The 12,674-nt window shown below is 42.9% G+C and overlaps 1 pseudogene; it reads right to left on the bottom strand.

Moving 5' to 3' along the window:
• The window catches only part of LOC146634428 (protein NLRC3-like), a 33,502-nt pseudogene that overhangs the window by 8,272 nt on the left and 12,556 nt on the right, over nucleotides 1–12,674 (bottom strand).

The following is a 12,674-nucleotide window of genomic DNA, read 5'->3' as shown; positions in this document are numbered from 1 at the left end:
CGATACTCAGGGTTGAGTAACCCCGAACTGTCCAACTCGGAATATTCGGTTTCAGAAAGGCTGATAACAAGTAGTTCAATCAACGCGGAGTTGCTTTAACCCCAAGTTAAGCGCGCACACGAGGATACATAAAGCCCTGATTAGTGGAGCACAGATTAAGCGAGTCACCATGGAGACGGAGGGAAAGAAGGCGCGGCCAATGTATTTTACAGCGCTTGAGGCCGAAATTCTGATGGCAGCATATGCCCATAACATGCAAATTTTGCAGAAAAAAAGTAACACAGCCTCAGCTGCCAAAGAAAGGGCGCATGCATGGCAAAACATAGCCGACAGAGTCAATACGTGAGTGTTAATTTAAACATTGATCTAGGGATTTCCACCCATTTAACACGTTATTTATTATATTTTATTTTTTATTTTATACATTTTATTTTGTGATGTGATGTGAGCGCAGGTGCAACCCAACAGGCCCCAAACGTTCCTGGCAGCAAGTAAAAATGAAATATAAAAATATAGTCCAAACAGGTAAGGTGTAATTGTATTATGAGCCATAGTGCTTGGTCTGTTTGTCCCATGTAAATCAATTGCGGTTAGAGGCTACATTACTTTTCTTTCTGTAAGCAAAGAAAATTATCTGAGCACATTACAAGTACATATTTGCTTACTCTGTATGCTCAAATGTGACCCGTTATGGCCACTAGAAAAAAAGCGGAGGCCCGAAAAACAGGTGGGGGTCCTCCACCACCACCACTCACAGAGCCTAGCCACTTTTGGCTTCCACATTTGTGATAATGTTGGCAGCATCACATATGATCTTCACAGTGCAGAGAACACAAATTAGCATCCATTACTATAATGAAATAATTTGTTAGTTTGAAATGCTACAGGGAACTATGTACCTGTACATTAATGCTGTGGAAAGACTTCCTGTTCACATAGTCTCCTTCATTTACTGAAGGAGCAATGATTGGAATGTGAGTGCCATCTATACAGCCAATCACACCTGGGAACCCTGAAAATAAATGTAAAATTTAAGTAGTAGTTCAAGTATCACCACATCATGAATTAAGTTTTGTTCATCCTGATACCTGCAATTTTGTGGAATCCCTCTTTGATGAATCTTGTGGGTCTATGACCGGGGAACACCACAAACGAGTACAGGAGACGTTTCAGTGCAACTGTAACATTCCTGACTGCCCGACAGACGGTAGCCTTGGAAACGTGCTCAGCGTCACCAATATTATACAGAAAGCTCCCGTTTGCAAAAAACCGAAGTGCAATACAAATAATATGTACAGAACTGAGAGAATATCCACGATGTGTCTTATGAGCAATATTAGGCCTGAGAATGTTATTCAAATGAATTATAGATTGTGCTGAAAAACGGTAACGTTCACACAGGAAATCATCAGGAAATGATAAAATGTCCACACGCGCTCTAATCACTCTCTCCCGGCGGAGAGCTCTGCAGAGAATTTGGGCTTCAACATCTACTGGCTCTTCAAGGAAGGGGCACGCCATGTCTGACACTTCCTACAGTCAGGTTTCCGACACAGAGGCAGAGAACGTCAGGGTTAGTTGAAGTAAACCTGCTAGGGGACAGGTTAGCTTCACGGAGTGTGTCGTCATAGTAACTCACTCAGGATTAATCTAAACTCGCTTTGTGAAACCGAAAACCCAGAGTTTTCGTTAACTCAGGGTATACTTACTCAGAGTTTGCCCTAAACCGGCTTCCTGAAATAGGGCCCTGGTTACAGACGCTTACCTGTGACTCCCGTGTGTGGCTGTGTGAGTGGAGAGCAGGACAAGAGTGACTGAAGAGGAGTGAGTGTGGACTCCCTTCCCTCTTTTCCCTGGAGCCCTGGACCCCCTCCCCAACTCACTGTACATATATAGAGCACTGTGGTTCACCCCTTTGGTGAATAACCTGTCACCTTTTTGTTTGTCAGAACTCAGTCTGTGCTTGAGTTCCTCTGTTAGCCATGACATTTTGTTGGTTCTCTCTCTTCAGGTCCCTGTAAGTGTTTGATCTAAAACATTATGTTTATTCTGCTTTGATTGTTTTGTGTGCTGAGCGACATTGTTGCATGATCCACTTTTTCTTATCACTCAAATATCCTGATACTTTCAGAAAGTTGGAGAGCTCTCCTGGCTTGCTTAGTCTTTGCTCTGTACTGCAGTACTTGCATTGGTCTCACTGGACAAGTCTGCATGTGAATCTACAACTGATCTGACATTGTGGCACAAACACAGTAAACAAACACTACGAGCACCTTGTTTCATGTGCAGTGGCTTTCTTCTCATTCTGTTACTGAACACTGTATGAAAAGCCTCTCACTGCCAGCATCCTTCCAGCCCCACGACAACAAGACCAACTCACATCTTCACAACACCAAGAATTTTTCCCCTTTTCTTTGGAGAAACTGAGAAGCCAATAGGATTGTAACTCAAACTTGCCCACAGTCCTGCTTCATCACTGCTCACTCCTACCTGTGTTGGTGCTCAGTGGACAGTCATAGCCTGCTGCTAGCATGAATGCTAAATGTACTGCTGTGGATGATCAGCAGAACAAGATGTTGTCAGTTTGACTGTTTGCTGTATTTAAAGTGTTTTTCTCAGTTCGTCTGTATTCAAAGTGCATTCGGGGCTTTAGCTGACAGCTCTTTGTGCTAACAAACTAAACTCTCTTAGTTTAAGCCAGCAGACTTTACCAAACACAAAGCCTGCTGCTGCCTCCATGGGTTAGCTTGTGTGACTGGTGTTTGCACCAATGAAATCTAAATCACACTAATGTCTCCTCCAAGGTGTTTGGTGGGAGCACTGAGTGAAACATAAGAGCTCTGGTAAAATAACAAACAGGGCTGTGAGAGCAACTGAAGTGATAAAAATACTGTTTGAAGATAAAAAACACTTTGATGTTCTCTCGTCACCTAACAAGGTCCAAACCCTGTGAACTATTTTAGCTTTAATAATTGTGGATTCAGGTATCCATCTTTGGACATTTGTAATTAAATATTTTAAAACTCCATCAAAGACTCCTGATGTGGCTGTTTGGAGAAGGAAAAGAGGCACAAAGTGGAGCGTCGAGCTGAGGCTTCATTCACTGCAAACCTACAGTTATGTTTCCTTGTTTCTGCTGTTTGCATATTCACAGCTGAAATAAAGCTGCCTCTTTGACTTCATCCTGTTGTGTTTGGGTCCAATCCTGCCTGCCACACAGCGCTACAGGACAAAGTCTAAGATTTTTATCTTTTTAATGAATCTTTGGTCATATTTATCCAGGAAAACACAAACATGTAAAGGAGTCATCACAGTTCTCTGACCTCGTTTGTCCAGGTTCACCACTGAAGTGTAGAGGGTAATCTTTGGACCAGTCACTCCTCACAGATGGACAGCTGGATCCTGCAGACTGTGACCTCTGACCTCTGCAGACACAAACATGTTTTATTCAATGATCAATTCTCTGATAAAGTGATTGAAGCAGCTGTGATCACACAGACTGCAGATAATGCAGCTGTTTCCTGTCAGTAACAGTCCTCTTAGATTAGAGTTCAGCTTTTTACAGGAAAACAAATGTCCCTGAATGCAACAGTGAGACACAGTCTGCCTGTGTGGCTGTGATAGCTGCCGTTAGGAGCGCTCATGTGTTTGCAGTTAGACGAGGAGATGTTACCATCATGGACACGTTAACAAATCCTGCAGCATCACGTGGCACAAACACTTTGTGTTCCTGTCATCTGCAAGCAACAGGAAGTTCATTCGGGGGATCCACAATTGAGTCCAAATGTGTCTTAAAACCAGATAAACTGACAGTTACAGCTGAGCCTGTGTGTCCTTGGAGACACTGCTCTGCTACAGAGATGCATTTTAGAAACCAGGAAACATCAAAATCATTTAAATCAGAGAGTTCATGTTACTAACAGCTCACCTCTCTGCAGCAGAGTCTTTAAACTTAATGATGACATTTTTAGACGCGTCACTCTGTAAGGACACAGAGCTGGGTGGAGGTCCAGGCTGGTTCCTGTGAATAATGATGGAGCAGTGATGTGAGTGCTGAGCTGTGACATGGAGAAGAGTCATGGACAGTTAGAGATGGTCATCTCACCTCTGAGCTTTGGTCTGGCTCTCATGTTCCCCACACAGAGTGCTTTTAGAGGGAGGGACTCCCTCCTCTCTGTCCTCACACTGATCCATGCTGCTCAATTCACATCAGCTCACACACACTTTCTACCTTCACCTGCAGAGGAAACACAAATCATTCATGTGCACATCAGCTGAGAGCTGCAGAGGTCGTGTCTGATGTGTTGGACTAACATCCATCTGAGACGCAGCTTTCATCAGTTCACTACAAAAAGTGTCACAGAGCCCAGTTCAGCCTCCAAATCCTCCATTACTGTAGTCCTACAAAGCAGCAGGTCAAACATGGCTGCAGAGAGCAGCTTTATGTCAGTAACCATGTCCAGGACCAAGCTGACTGCTTACAGAGTTCATACTCTAACTGCTAGCTGCTCTGCTAGCTAAGCTAACTCAGTAACAGTGACTCAGACAGCAGTTACTGTGGAACAGCGGCCGAGCTCAGGACACATTCAGTGTGTTTAGTCTGAGTCCTGGACTCTGATCCAATGGATTCAATCCAGCTCGGAGTTTCATGTGTTCATCAGAATAAAATACATGTACTAATATAACAGAAGTAATGCTCTGAATGCAGGACTGTAATGGAGGATAAATAAGGTTTTTACAGCCTGAAAGAAACATTCAGTTCATATATTTGTAGACAGTGAAGCAGTTTTTAATACTGCAGCTGTTTCCTTCACCCGTGTGTGTGTGTGTGAGCCACACCTTCATGTGCTGCTTTAGAAATATGTGGTCTGACTGCTCAGACTGAGTCTAGGAGGAAAGTTCACACGCTGGAGAAAGTTTTGTTCCTAACTTTGTCAGAGTTCGGCTCCAAAGACGAAGAGGACGGAGCTCACAGTCTGTAGATGGTCCTCAGTGTGTGTGCGAAGCCAAGAAAGCACACAGGAGTGTGTTTATGTCAGCAAATCAGTGTGTGTGAAGAGTCTGAGGGAGTGTGTGAATGAGACTCAACACTGAAACCAACAGTCCAAGAAAAGCGTCTGGATTTCTTTAAGTTTAACTTAAATAAATCCAGACGCTTTTCTTTTTGTCTCCATAATGTCTCCATAATGCTGCAATGTTATCTGCTCCAGAAACACTGTGCAGAAGTGATGTTTTCAACGAATACCTTTTTATTTAGTGTAATGCACAAACACACCAACAGAGGGCAGTAATATCCCTTCAACATACATTGTAAAATTACTATTACAACACTCCCACTTAATTTTACCATGGAGTTCACTTACTTGACACCCATTGCTTATTTCTTTCAAAAAAAACATTATGCACCTATATCACGGTGTTACTAGAAAATAAACATTTTCTCTTTTGTTTTGAACTCACACAAAAAATGTACTGTGTCCATCTTAGACAAAACTATTATTCTTCATTACAGTTAAATGCTCGCCATCTTAACATAAGCATAGTATAGGCATGTTAAGCATATGATAACCCTTTTAAACTGAACACAGTCCAATCTTCCCTCTGAGATACTCAAACTTTTGTCTAGCCAGCGGTTTGGTTAACATGTCAGCTTTCATGTTTTCTGTACAGCAGTACTTTAGCTGGATTTGTCCATTTTGCACACATTCACGAATGTAGTGGTAACGAATGTCTATGTGCTTTGTTCTTGCATGATCGACTGGATTTTTTGCGATTGCAATTGCTCCTTGATTGTCCTCCAGGATCACTGTTGCTGTGGTTTCCATTCCAAGCTCAGTTAGTAGTCGTCTTAACCAAACTCCTTCTTGTGCAGCTTGGCTCAAAGCAATATACTCAGCCTCTGCAGTTGAAAGTGCAACTGTTGCTTGTTTCTTGCTAAGCCAACTGACTGCACCTCCTGCAAGTAGAAAGATGTTTCCAGTTGTAGAACGTCGATCGTCCTGATCACCTGCCCAATCAGCATCTGAATACCCAACCAAGGTTCCTGTTTCTGTTCTTTGATATTTGAGCCCCAGATTTAGAGTTCCTTTCAAATATCTCAGGATTCTTTTCACAGCTGTCAGGTGCGTAGTGTTTGGGTTTGCATTGAACCTTGACACCACACTCACTGCTTGTGCAATATCTGGTCGTGTGGCCATGGCAGCATACAATAAACGTCCAACCATTGACTGATACATGCTTGGGTTTACAGGTTGACTGACATCATCACTCTTTCTTAATTTGACATTTGTGTCAGCTGGAGTTGCTACTGGATTGGCACTGTCCATTCCATACTTTTGTAGTATGTTTTCAATATACTGCCTCTGATGAAGCATAACATGGTTTTTGTCCTTGTCTTGGACCACTGAGATGCCCAGAATGTAGGATAGCTCACCCATGTCCTTCATTTTGTAGTGTTTCTTCAGAGTGTCCTTTAAGGTCTTCATGCTCTCTGCTGATTCTGTAATCAAAATCAGATCATCAACATACACAGCCAATATTTCCAACTCCTGACCTGTTCTAACAAATACACACTGATCTGAAGTACTCTGTGTAAAACCAATACTTTTCATGAACTCTGTAAAAGCTTTGCTCCAGCAACGTGGAGACTGCTTCAGTCCATATATTGACTTGTTTAGTTTGCACACTAGATGTTCCTGCCCAGGTTTGATGTAACCCTCTGGCTGCTCCATGTAGATTTCCTCTTCCAGGTGTCCATTCAAGAATGCAGTCACAACATCCATTTGATGCACATTTAGATTGTTTTGCACAGCAAATGACAACAATGTACGAATTGAACCAAATCGTACAACTGGAGAGAATGTTTCATCATAGTCTGCACCATAAATCTGTGAATAGCCTTTGGCAACAAGTCTGCACTTGTATCTTTCCACTTGTCCGTCACTGTGATGCTTAACTTTAAAGACCCACTTTGATCCAACTGCTTTGCGATCCTTTGGTAGATCCACTAAATCCCATGTGCCATTTTCTAGCAGTGACTCATATTCCAAATCAGCTGCTTCTTTCCACTCCTTTGCATTTGGACTTGACATAGCCTCTTCTAGTGTATTTGGTTCTGTGACACAACAGATGTTGACATAATGATCAACTGTAGCTGCATCAGCAAACTCCTCAAATCCATATCTCTTTGGAGGTCTTCTGATCCGCTGATCTCCTTTTGCAGCCTCACTGGCGACAGTCTCCTCAGTACTTGTTTGTCTTTCACCCGTGTGTAGTGTCACCTCATTCCCCACACTGAGATCTTTTTCACTTTGTTTACATTTAAACTCTGTTTCATTGAAGACCACATCTCGTCGAATCAGTATTTTTCCTTTTTCCTCATCCCACAGTCGGTAGCCTTTTGCATTGGTTGCATATCCCAGGAAACGAACTTTCACTGCCTTTTTGTCCAGCTTCTTTCTCTCTGTGTCTGGAACATGAGCATAAGCAACACAACCAAATACTTTCATATGGCTAATGTCTGGTTTTTTTTCATACCATCTCTGATAGGGTGTTTCGTTTTTTAAAGCAGATGTTGGGAGCCTATTCTGTATGTAAGTTGCAGTAGCAACAGCTTCTGCCCAGAATGTGTTTGGCAACTTTGCATGTGATAGCATGCTTCTAGCTGATTCCACTAGAGTTCTGTTTTTTCTCTCTGCAACACCATTTTGCTGTGGTGTGTGTGGTACAGTCATTTCATGGTGGATGCCTTGAGCTTTCAAATATTCTTGAAACTCTTTAGATGTGTATTCCCCACCATTGTCAGTTCTGAGTCTTATTACTCCCTGTCCACATTCATTTGAGAAGATTCTTTCAAACTCTTTGAATTTGCTCAGGACTTCCGTTTTTTCTCTTATGAAATATACTTTACAACATCTGGAGTAGTCATCAATGAAAGTCACAAAGTACTTTTTTCCTCCTAGTGACTCAGTTTGAAAAGGACCACAAACGTCACTATGCACTAATTGCAACTTGCGTTTTGTTCGTATTTCTCCCACTGATTTGCAAGGTTTTCTTGATAATTTGCCTTCAACACAAGCTTCACAAAAAATGTCCTCCTCTTCATTTGTAAGGCTAATTCCTTTCACCAAGTTTTTTACTTTTTTCAGATCTGTAGTGTGACCTAGACGCTGATGCCACATACTTGCTGGAACTGAAGCAGTTGACGCTCCATGACAGGTTGTGCAGTTTCCCTCAATTACCAGCTGATACAATCCGTCAGATCTTTGTGTTCCCATTCCATGGAGAGCTCCATTCTTTCCTCTTATGTAGCAATGAGTCCTTTTGAACTTCACTGTGTTTCCCTTCTTGGCAGCAGCTCCCACTGAGAAAAGGTTCATTGATAATTTGGGAACATACAGCACATCATACATTGTGACATCTTTTCCATCACTAACTCTGAATGACATTTTCATTGTTATGTTACCCAGACCTAAAGCCTCAACTACTCTGCCATCACCAAGTTTCACTGTTTGTGGTTCTGAAAACTCTTGGTATTTTTGTAGAGCTTCTTTATTCCATGTCATGTGTTTTGACACTCCTGAATCAATTCTTCTTGTTGTGCATCACTTTTACATGACTCATTTACAACAAAAGCTCCCTCATATGAGTCCTCTTTGTCCTTATACACCACGCTTTTAGCCTTGTGGGCCTTGTATTTCTTTTTAATGCTTGGACAATCACGCTTGATATGTCCTTCCTTCCCACATTTGTAACATCTCCATGAGTCGGAGCTGTTTGCTCCCACTGTTTTTGATCCAATCTGTTCATTTCTGAGATGACATCGCTGGTACACTACTGGACACAGTGGTGTTGTCAGTAAGCACTCGCTTTTGTTCCTCATTTATCAAGGCTTGTTGAACAAACTGTAGTGTCAGACTATCCATCTTTGTCTCCAAAGCAGTAACAACAGTTGCATAGCTGGGTGGCAAACTACCTAGAAGGGTGACAATTTGATCTTCCTCTTCAATTACAGAACCTATTGCCCCTAGCTGATCAGTAAGTTCCTTCATCCTTTTTAAATGACCATTGAGATGTTCTCCTTCCTTCATTTCACACCGGAAGTACTTCTTCTTCAGAAATAGCTTGTTAGCAACAGTATCTCTTTCAAACTGTGCTTTTAGCATATCCCATGCTTCTTTTGGGGTCTTACAGTTTGTTATCAAGTACAATTGGGGTGTACTTACATTCAGTACCAACACTGAAAATGCCTTTTCTTTCTTCCGTTCAAATTCAGCTCGCGCTTGGGCATTAGCATCCGCGGCTAACTGCTCCGTCTCCGGTACCATACCCCACAGTCCTTTTGCCTTCAACAGGTGCTCCAGTTGAAATTTCCACGTTGCCCAATTCTCCGGTCCGCTCAGCTTGTCAATAAACAGTCTATCTTCCATTGTGAATCCCACAATTCTGTTTATGACTCCCAAAAGAAAACGTTTTAGCAGCTTCCCTTGGCGACCTCTGGGCCCATAACCTGATGTTTTCAACGAACACCTTTTTATTTAGTGTAATGCACAAACACACCAACAGAGGGCAGTAATATATAGTGCTCCTCCCCTTTGTGAGTGTGGACGCTTCATCTCTTTGCTCTTGAATGCTTTGCTTCTTATATTGATTTTTATTGATTTTTATGCTGATTTTTTTCCCTTTTTTCCGTGTGAGCTTACCTGCGATAACTTCTGGACACTTGTAGATCATTAGGACTAGAGTGTTCTTAACAGAAACAGCAACATTTTATGGTTACCTTATCCTCAGCGCTCCGTGTGTCTGTGGCCTAGACACAGCTGAAGCCTGATTACAGCGTCTGGGCACCAAGCAGCCTCAATAGCCTGGAAAGGTGCTAACCGCTAGGCTAACTAGCAACAAGATGCCTTCCCTCTCCACAGATGACTACCACAGCCTCCTGCAGAAGATTGCAGTACTGGAGACAAAAATTCATCGCTTAGAAGTAAACGTGGAGGTAAATGGACTGTGTGGAAATGAAACAACCTTGCCTTTGATTCAAAACAATGGCGATGAGCAAGCTAGTACACAGCTAAGGAGCACAGATAACATGACCAAGAAAGTAGACTCTGTGCATTATTATAAATCCTCAAGTGATAATCCCCCCTTAGACTGTCTTGGTGCAAAACAAAGACATAAATCATGTCTCCTGGAAGGGGGAGGACGTATCACAGGCAGGGCACAGCGAGCTGAAATCTCTGAAACCGACTGGCCTTCACTTCCTACGAGACAGAGAAGCTCTTCTACCCCTGTATACGGGAGGAAACAGGACTGGACAACCGTGAATAGGAAGGTTAACAACAAACCTCCAAAACAACTGAATGTGAAACTGCAGAACAGATTTGCTCCACTATCAAAGGACCCTGGATCTATATCGGACAACCATCCATCTAAAAGCAGCGAAATAAGGTCTGAAAATCTGTTGAAAAGTGAAAGGCCACAGGGAAAGCTAAAGGCTAGGCCTGAAACTCTGATTGTGGGTGACTCTGCCGTAAAGGATGTACAAAGGATGTGCGGTAAGAACACTAAAGTCCTCTGCTTTCCTAACGATATGGTCAACAACCTGAAGGAGAGAATTCTTCAAATTGCAGATGAATATCCAACTGTGACAAACATTGTTCTGCATACAGGGTCAAACGATGTGTCCAAACAACAGTCGGAGGTTCTGAAACGGGACTTTACTGGATTATTAAATACTGTAAACTCTCTGAATGCAGCTGTATTCATCAGTGGACCTGTACCGCCGGTCAGAGGAGGAGACGAGAGATTCAGCAGGTTGTTTACACTGAATAAATGGCTTATATCAGCATGTGCTGACCACTCAGTGCACTTTATCGACAACTTTAATATTTTTTGGGAACGCAGGCATCTGTTCAAAGCAAATGGATTTAATTTTAACAAGTCAGGGGTGAAACTGTTCACCTCCAACTTGTTTTATTCCATACGTCATCCATCTGTGCTTGGTGCCAAGGCTGAGATAAACGAGGAGTTATCTCATAAAGAGGAACAAACAGTACTCCAAGAACAGACAAAGCCCAGCAGAAACCTTGAGGAGGAACTCCATTTGCCCCCACCCGGGAAGAGCCTCAGAAAGGAGAGACATCTAAGGCAAGAAGAGGGGTCCCTATTTGCCTCCAACTCTCTCAACAACACCAACGACCAGGACAAGGGACCACGACCTTCCCCAGTCCCCCAAACCCCTGACAGGCCATCACCCTCCTCCCCCTCCCTTTCTCCCTCCTCCCCACACCTGAAATTCACTGAGGAGATGATGGAGCGGGTCAATGCTGGGCTCAGATCTACCCCCCGTCCCAATCCCTTTTTGTCCCCCATAAACCCCCCACCAGAGCGGCCAAAGGTTCGCCATCGAGCCCCACCCTCAACAGAGCAATCGAAGTCACATTGCCCAGCCTCGCCCCCCTTAGTTCCTCTTCATGCCCTGTCTCCGCAGTGTGATGTGTGAAGGGTCCGGGCTGTGAGGATTATGGCAGTGATGACTTTTCCCAGGAGAAGCTGGGACCCTGTTTACTAGAAGGTTTTAAAATTTCTGTACTTTTAGGTGACAGGAGACATGTGGCCTGGTCAAAACACAGAGAGCTGCACTCTAAAAGATCTTTAAACATAGTAAACATACCTTGTGTGCCACAGACTGCTCCCAAACACGAGGGGACAAGTAATACCTCTAAAACACTTAAGTTGGCTTTATTAAACATTAGATCTCTAGCTGGGAAAACATTTTTAATTAATGATTTAATCACTGAGCACAGCCTTGATTTTATGTTTTTAACTGAAACTTGGTTGGACCAAAGTAACAGTGGAGCTGTTCTCATCGAGACGACCCCTCCTAACTACAGTTTTATCAGTGAGGTCAGGGCGAGCAGGAGAGGAGGAGGGGTTGCTGTCTTATTTAATGAATCATTTCAATGTAAGCAGCTATCTCCTGGAAGTTTTCAGTCTTTTGAATATGTGGCTTTACAGCTGAAGGCCCCATCCAAAGTTGTGTTTCTTAATGTTTACAGGCCTCCCAAATACTGCACAGACTTTTTTAATGACCTCAGTGAACTGCTGTCTGTGATCTGTGTTGATTTTGACTGTGTAATTATTGCTGGGGATTTTAACATTCATGTGGACAACCCTCAGGACAAAGGGACTAAAGACCTGAGTAACACTCTGGGCAACTTTGGGCTGACTCAGCATGTAACAGAGGCCACACATAATAGAGGACACACTCTTGACCTACTGATCTCCAAAGGCCTGAGCATTTCAAAGGTTACTGTGTCTGATGTGGGCCTGTCTGATCATTACTGTGTTTTCTTTGAAAGTAAAATCTCAGCCCACACAAATATATCAACAACAGTGATCACAAAACGGTGTATAACTGAACACAGTAGTGCAATTTTTAACCAGGTCTTCCCATTAACACCTGACCTGCCCAGAGGGTCAGTCAATGAGCTCGTCAATAGCTTCAATGCTAACATGTTAAATGTAATGGACACTATTGCTCCCATTAAGGTGAAGGTTATCTCTGGAAGGAAAAAGTCTCCATGGAGAAACTCCACACTGGTGAAAAATGAAAAAAGAGAGTGTAGGAAAGCTGAGCGCAGATGGAGAAAAACAAACCTCCAGGTTCATTATGA

This window comes from Diplotaxodon limnothrissa, linkage group LG3 (assembly GCF_057381915.1).
Source record: "Diplotaxodon limnothrissa isolate DT_005_m linkage group LG3, D_limnothrissa_male_GT1.1, whole genome shotgun sequence".
In the NCBI taxonomy this organism is placed as follows: domain Eukaryota; kingdom Metazoa; phylum Chordata; class Actinopteri; order Cichliformes; family Cichlidae; genus Diplotaxodon; species Diplotaxodon limnothrissa.
This window is presented reverse-complemented; position numbering and strand designations above follow the sequence as displayed.